This window comes from Crotalus tigris, unplaced genomic scaffold (assembly GCF_016545835.1).
Source record: "Crotalus tigris isolate CLP2741 ecotype Arizona unplaced genomic scaffold, ASM1654583v1 scf7180000018278.843604, whole genome shotgun sequence".
Classification (NCBI taxonomy): domain Eukaryota; kingdom Metazoa; phylum Chordata; class Lepidosauria; order Squamata; family Viperidae; genus Crotalus; species Crotalus tigris.
Genome location: NW_024096920.1, coordinates 240170 through 248668, shown reverse-complemented (window position 1 = coordinate 248668; position 8499 = coordinate 240170).

Here is an 8499-nt window from a genome sequence, read left to right as displayed (position 1 = left end):
AATAAAGTCTCCTTGATGTCTAGTCTCTCTCTTTAAATTTTTACTGCAGTTGGACGTTAATAGATCCCAACACCCTTAGGCATTTGCAAATGAAATTCTAAGATGGTGCAAGACAAATGTTTTAGCCAACATGCTCTTTATGTTATGTGGACATTCTGTTCAGGCAGTTTTCTTGTTTGTGCAAACTGCTTTTTCTGTTTCAAAGTGCCATTTCACCAGTTCCTGAGAATCCCACTTTGAGGAGTCTCTGATTGTTATGGTAATAATGGAAAAGGAAATTGATTGACCCACTCACTTGTCATAATCTTGCAGGGAAATGAGAAATTTCTACATTTCTGCAGTTTAAATTCTGCCATTGGTGTGCCACCAAAAGCAGTTGAGTTAGCCAATGGTTGTCACGGCTTAAGGAAGGCACCTGGAAAATGGGACATAGGCTCTTCTTGAAGAGCGTTATAGTACTTATCTGATGCCTTCATCCTGGCATTATTGACTCATGCTCAGAGCATCATCAGGGAAGAGTAAAAACAAAAAATCAAAATAATGCCTTTATTTGGGCAGTTGCTTGTCATACACACTGTCTGGTGCAAAACTGAAAAATGTTAATTATTGCAAGGTGGCAGAATTCCTAATACAAATAAGTCCTCGAGTTACAACCATTCATTTAATGACCTAAGTTACAACGGCATTAAAAAAAAGTTGACTTACAACTGTTTTTCACACCGTTGCAACAACAGAAAGTTTGGGCTCAATTGTGGTTGTAAGTCAAGGACTGCCTATACTGAAATCACGATACATCTGATCTGGGGATGAAAAAACGATGAGACAAGTTCTTGATGGTAGACTGTAAGGGGCAAGCAATCGTCTAGAATTTGGGCGACAACTAGGAACTGTTGAAAAGTTTAAAAATTGATTCTGACTTTGAGAAAGTTGCCTGTTCCAAATGAGGAAGGAAAGAAGGAAAGAAGGAAGGAAGGAAGGAAGGATTAAAAAAAGAGGAGGGAAGAAACAATAGAAAATACTGCATTCTAATCCCTGCACCTTCATGGCTCTTCCTTTCACCAAGGAAGGAAGGAAGGAAGGAAGGAAGGAGGAAGGAAGGGAGGGAGGGAGGGAAGAAGGGAGCGAGGGAGGGAGGGAAGAAGGAAGGATTAAAAAAAGAGAAGGGAAGAAACAATAGAAAATACTGCATTCCAATCCCTGCACCTTGGTGGCTCTTTCTTTCACCAAGGAAGGAAGGAAGGAAGGAAGGAAGGAAGGAAGGGAGGGAGGGAGGGAGGGAGGGAGGGAGGGAAGAAAGGAAGGATTAAAAAAAGAGGAGGGAAGAAACAATAGAAAATACTGCATTCCAATCCCTGCACCTTCGTGGCTCTTTCTTTCACCAAGGAAGGAAGGAAGGAAGGAAGGAAGGAAGGAAGGAAGGAAGGAAGGGGAGGGAGGGAGGGAGGGAGGGAGGGAAGAAGGAAGGATTTAAAAAAGAGGAGGGAAGAAACAATAGAAAATACTGCATTCCAATCCCTGCACCTTCGTGGCTCTTTCTTTCACCAAGGAAGGAAGGAAGGAAGGAAGGAAAAGGAAGGAAGGAAGGTGGGAGGGAGGGAGGGAGGGAGGGAGGGAAGAAGGAAGGATTAAAAAAAGAGGAGGGAAGAAACAATAGAAAATACTGCATTCCAATCCCTGCATCTTCATGGCTCTTTCTTTCACCAAGGAAGGGAGGGAGGGAGGGAGGGAGGAAGGAAGGAAGGAAGGAAGGAAGGAAGGAAGGAAGGAAGGAAGGAAGGAAGGAAGGAAGGAAGGGAAATTGCTCACAAGACACTGATGGTTGGCCGAATACCATCATCCTTATCTGGAAGACGGTTTGCGCTTGGAGCCAGAAGAAAACAAAACTGAGACAGACCTTGAGGAGTGCGCCAAAGGAGCCAGTTACCAAAACAATATGCAACCTGTGGACTGGCCTAGATTCAAACAGACAGTGCAACTCCGGGAGGAGGAGTAACAAATGTTGCTTTTAATATACTGCTTGCGCGGGTTTTTCCCCCAGACCTTACTTTGCTTCCTAGCTGTCACTAAATCCCAATAAAAGTTCCTTTTGAGACAATGCCGGTTTCAAGAGTTCTGTTTTCTTGGGAGACCTAGTTGAGTCAGATCCTGACTCATACTCAAGAAATTGACATGGCTTTCCTCTGTTTCCCCAAGCGCTGCCCAGCCACAACAGAGAAAGATGAAGGACTTGATAATAATGTACCTAACCCTATTGAGCTGATGTGATGCATGTAAAAAGGGTCGGGATTTCAAACAAGGGGTCACAACCCTCTTCTTGACTTGAACAATATAAATATTATATCAGTATAAAAACCCCTAAATTCTTCTCCAAAATCTGTACCAAAGGTTCTTCCTAAAGAAAGCTACATTTTTAAATTTTCTGGAAAGCTTTCCCTTTTCATTATGCTTCTAATAGGTAAATGAAAAGTAATAATTTGTCCCATCCTGGCTTGTCTGTGTTACATCAGGATGGAGGAGAGACATATTGAAATGGGGGTTATCAGGTTTATTCCCACCAGATTTGTTCCTGTAAAGACATGGAGTTGGAAAACTTTGTTTTTGTTTTGATTCACGATTTCAGCTGAGCTTCCCAAACCTCTGATGGCTCTGGTTCTGGTGATGTCCCAAGTTGCATGCCGAAAGCGTCACAAAACCCAAACCTACGCAAAAGCACAAGAATGCAAAGCGATTCTCTCCTTTTATAGTCTACACAATGAAAACTTCTGATGCAGGGATTAGGGGATTTGCATGCCAGTCTTTTCAACTCTGAAGAAAAACCAGTCTGGGTTGCAACAAAGGTTCATTTGATCTTTTGGCCCCAACCGGGAAGTCAGAAATATCCAAAGCACTGTGTGGAAACAGGCTCTTCTCTTCGCCTTGTTACAGGTAATCCTCAAATTACAACCATTCTTTCAAAGTTGCAACAACACTGAACAAGGAGACTTATAACCGTTTTTTAACACAATTGTTGCAGCATCCCCATGGTCACACAATCAAAATTCAGACGCTTGACAACTGACTCACATTTATGACAGTTGCAGTGGCCCAGGGTCCTATGATCACCTTTTGCAACCTTCTGACAAACAAAATCAATAGGGAGGCCAGATTCACTTAACAACCACGTTGCTAACTTAACAAGTGCAGTGATTCACTTAACAATTGTGCCAAGAACGGTTGTAAAATGGGACCACACTCACTTAACAACTGTCTTGCTTAGCAACAGTAATTTTGGGTTCAATTGTGGTCATAAGTTGAGAACTACCTCTATTTTGCGATAGACTGCTTCAGAGCGGTGGAGGTTCCATTCAGTTGTCAATAGCTCCTGCCTTAACCACAATTGCTAGGTAATCTTTATGGGTTGGGAGTTTCTGAAGTTAATTAAATATTATAGAGAAAAACATTTCTAAGCACCAATTAATTCTTTAAGCAAATAACCGATCTTGCTTCCACCCACCCAAACATCTAAATTATTTTTCCACTTTCAAAGATGTTTATGTTGCAATTTATCACTGATTTGCTCCCGCTGCTAAAGATGCCTCTAGTAGTTTGTATTTGGAAAGTTGTAATTTTGGTAGAACTAGCAGGTATTTCATAAAGTTTCCATTAGAGAGAAGAACAAATTCTTTCAGCCCTGCTGAATATGCCTTTTCAGAGGGGCATATTATTGCAAGGAAAAAATGTTTTTGGTAGAAGAGGTAAGTTTGGTGCCACCTCTGCAAATTAACCATTAATTCCTCCCCCAAATGTTCTGGACATCTATTAACTGGAGATGAGGCAAGGTTTTTGGACCAGCAGACACGTTTATTATTTTAAAGTTAGGTAATAGGTTCACTGACAACATGGCTGCCACTGCAGGACTTGCCTTTTCACACAAAGGCAGACATTGTTTAGTTGGTCATTCACAAAATGGCTGCCATTGCAGGATTTATCATTTACAATACAGCTGCCATTGCAGGACTTGCCCAATCACAATATGGCTGCCACAACAAATGGAGTTGGCGGAGATGGCAAAATTCACTGTTTTAATTAAAGAGCAGTTTCTTGACTTTTTGCTTGAAACTGAAAAAAATGAAACATTGATTATAGGGTTTGATGATTACAATGATTTTGTTCTTAGAGAAAAGTCTTGAAATGCTGAGAAATGTAAAGCAAAAGATTGAGGTTGTAATTATTTCTTTTGGAATCTACTGCATTGAAAAAAGTCAGAAGTCACTACTTATTTTTTCTTTCTCTCTCTTCTCTTTCTGAGTTTTTTATTAGCTTCCTAACATTTATTTCTTTTTCTACTTTTATAATAAAATTCTGAAGCATCAAAATGGCTGCCATTGCAGGTTGGTCATTCACAAAATGGCTGCCATTGCAAGATTGGTCATTTGCAACAAGGCTGCCATGTGGTTGCACCATTCATAAAACATTCCCCAGAAGACAATATAAACAAGGATTCCCGTTCTAGCTACACAAGATTTTCTCTGATTTTTTCTACTTTTTACTGGCAATTGGGCCACAGCCATCAACTATTTGTGCATTCTAAGAATGCCTATGAAATCATTGTGGAAGGCTGATGTGGGTTTTTCCACATCCCTTATACATCCTTTGAAAAAATATTTGTTTAAAAAATCAGGTGATTTTCCATGGAAGCATTTCACAATCTCAACGACTTTAAAACATGTGGATTTCCACTCCCAGAAGTCCCCAGGCAGCATGCTGGATGGGACAAGGTGTTCCAGAGCGAGTGGCTATGACTGAGAAAGGGTCCAGCCCACTAAGGTCTCCAGTGGTATCTGGAACATAATTTCCTTATTAAATTGTATCTGTCAAGCAGAGTCTGCAAGAAGATATATTGTGAAATATAAAATAACTTATCCCAGTCCTGAAGGACTCTAGAGCATACTGGCTGGGGAATTCTGGGAGTTGAAGTCCATCTATCTTAAAGTTGCCAAGGTTGAGAAACACTGCTTTACAGTTTGGCAGTCCAGATGTGTTGGCCCTATGGGACTGCCACAAGAAGAGGGGATCAAGCTATTCTTCAAAGCACCTGAAGGCAGGACAAAAAGCAACGGATAGAAACTAATCAAGGAGAGAAGCAACTAGAACTAAGGATAAATTTTATGACAGTTAGAACAATTAATCAGTGGAACTACCTGCCTCCAGAAGTTTTGAGTGCACCATCACTGGAGGTTTTTAAGAAGAGGTTGGATACCCATTTGTCTGAAATGGTATAGAGTCTCCTGCTTGAGGAGGGGGTTGTACTAGAAGACCTCCAAGGTCCCTTCCAACTCTGTTATTCTGTTATACTGTTTCACAAAGAAAAAAATTATTCTTGAGAAACATCAGTGTTCATCTCTGGAGACAGTTGAGGCTGCTTGTTCTTTTAGCCTTCAAGTAGACAGAAGAGAAATTTAAGCGGGATGGTGCTCTAAGCAAGAGGCCTGGAGGAGACAGAGACAGTGATGGTGAAGGTTTATCTTTATTGTGTCTGCAGATGTCTCTCTTCTCTCGACCCCCAACTCAAAAAAGTCAGATCACAGCGTAACATCAAAGAAACAGCGCAGGAGGGCAAGGAAAAATGTGGTCTGCCTCTGGGGATTGGTCAAGGGGAAACTGAAGCTTCATTTCTGCATGGAGAAAGGGGGAACAACCTTGCTTTTTATTCAGACAAAAGATCATGTTTGTCCTGGTTTTTGCTCCTTCCCTTCACTGGGATCATTTTTTTAAATCCGCACCTGGGATTTCCAACATTCAATTCCCACTAGACGTAGTCCTTGACTTATGATCACCTCTGGGACCAAGATTACTGTTACTAAGCAAGGCAGTTGTTAAGTGAGATGCATCTGATTTTATGACCGTTTTGGCCACAATTGTTAAGTAAATCACTGCGGTTGTTAAGTGAATCATGCGATCATGAACAGGATCCAGCTCCCCCTTTGACTTTGTCAGAAGCTGGCTGGGAAGGTCACAAATGGTGATGCCATGACCCTGGGACACTGCAACCATTGTAAATATATGCCTGTTGTCAAGCATGTATTTTGATCATGGGACCATGGGGATGCGGTCCTCATAAGTGTGAGGACCAGTTATAAGTCTTTTTTTCCCCTTTCAGAGCTGCTGTAAGTTTGAATGGTTGCTAAATGAATGGTTGAAAATTGAGAACTATAAGATTTTTATCACCTGCCCTTTGGGCTTGCTTCTTTTATTTATTTATTTTTTAGCTACCTTTCAAGGGGCCAGAAAGGAGCTATACATTTCTTCACCTATCACTTGAGCTACTTTGGAGCATGGGTTCAGAAGACAGGTAAGATCTGTGTCCCACATAGCCTACCTGACAGCTCAGGCTGGGGGAGGAGGGATGCTGATGAGGAGAGAGGGAACAGATGTTACACCTTCTGTTATCCTGGGCAGGTCCTCTACCTCCCCCCATCCCATCCTTTCAGCTATTGTACATTTGGATGTACAGAATTAACTGTTGTTCCATTGTTTGGGCTGAAAGGAGAAACTGGCAGGTACACAGGTAGACCTCGACTTACATCCATTTGTTTAGTGACCATTCGAAGTTGTCACAGCACTGAAAAAAAGTGACTTATGACCGTTTTTCACACTTACGATCTTTGCAGCATCCCCATGGTCACATGGTCAACATTCGGACATTTGATAGTTGGCATGTATTTATGATGGTTTCAGTGTCCCGGGGACATGAGATCACTTTTTGTAGCCTTGTGACAAGCAAAGTCAATGGGAAAGCCATATTCACTTAACAACTGTGCTATTAACGTAATAACTGCAGTAATTCACTTAACAACTGTGACAAGAGAAGGTCATAAAATGGGACAAAACTCACTTAACAACTATCTTGCTTGAATAGATGCCTACAGAATCCAGTCTTTGGGATTTCCTTGCAATCCAAGTCCAGGCAAATACGAAGAAAGATGCCTGGAGGAGAATGGATCAACCAGCTTGGCCAACCAACAGGGGATCCTCAACTGCCAGACCTTCTGTTTCATCAGCAGGATGGTGAATGAACACAGAACTGGCGTCTCCAAACTTGGCAACTTTTAAGACTTGTGGACTTCAATTCCCAGAATTCCTCAGCCAGCCATAGAACATAGAATCATAGTGATGAGAGCAAGAAAATTGTTTTGAATTTTTGAACTACTCTTTTCAATAACAAGGAGCACCTTTGATTGAAGTTTCTATTTTTTTGAAGAAGATAAGATAGAGCCAGAAGGGATCTTGGAGGTCTTCTAGTCCAGAAGTCCCCAACCTTTTGGGCACCAGGGGCCGGTTTCATGGAGAGAAATTTTTCCACGGACCGGAGGACGTGTGGTTTTGTGTGCTGCCTGCATCTCGCAAATGAGGCTTTGCTTGTTTGTGCGGACCAGTTGCTGGCATGCGGCGGCCCAATACTGGTCCACAGACCGGGGGTTGGGGACCCCTGTTCTAGTCCAACCCTCCTGGTCAAGGCAGGAGTCTTACACCATCCCAAGCAAATGTATGTCCGGTCTATTTTTGAAAACCTCTAGTGCAGGGGTCTTCAAACTTGGCCCTTTTATGACTTGTGGACTTCAACTCCCAGAATTCCTCAGCCAGCGTGCCTGGCTGAGGAATTCTGGGAGTTGAAGTCCACAAATCATAAAAGGACCAAGTTTGAAGAGCCCTGCTCTAGTGTTTGAGCACGCTCAGCTCTGGGAGGCAAGCTGTTCCATTGATTAGTTGCTCTCTCTGTCAGAAAATGTCTCCCTAATTCTAGATCAGATCTCTCTTTGATGAGCTTCCACCCATTGCCTCCTGTCCTGCCCTCTGGGATTTTGGAGAACAAGTCAATCCCCTTTTCTCTGTGACAGCCCCTCAAGTACTAGAAGACAGCTATCATGCCTCCCCTAATTCTTCTCTTTCATAAGCTGGACATACCTCTACCTAACTCTCTCAACTGTTCATTATAGGGCAGTGGTTCTCAACCTTTTTAATGCCACGACCCCCAACTGATCGTAAGTCAAGGACTACTCAACCAGTCGTAGGTCCAGGACTACTCAACTGGTGCAGCACCGTTTGCAGAATGGGACTTTTGGCGGGCTCAGCAGGGTAGAGACAGCCTGAACAATTCCTATTGGCTTTTGAAAGCCAATAGAATTAGACTCTATTCAAGAGAGTCCATTCTATTGGCTTTCAAAAGCCAATAGAATAAAAGGGAGTAGCACAGCTAAGGAAAAGGGGGAAAAAATGGCGGACTGCGTCGTTTGGCGACCCCCGTGAAATGGTCGTTTGACCCCAAATGGGGTCCCGACCCACAGGTTGAGAACCACTGAGTCTAAATGGGGCACAGCAAATCATTCATATGCCTTCTTTGGGGAGAAAGCCGAAAATACAGATTGAAAACTGGAACAGCTCGCTAAGGAGGAATTTGGGCTGGAAAGGTTTGCATCCTTCTGGATGCCTTCTTATGTGCAAGACCATCTCTTTGTGCAA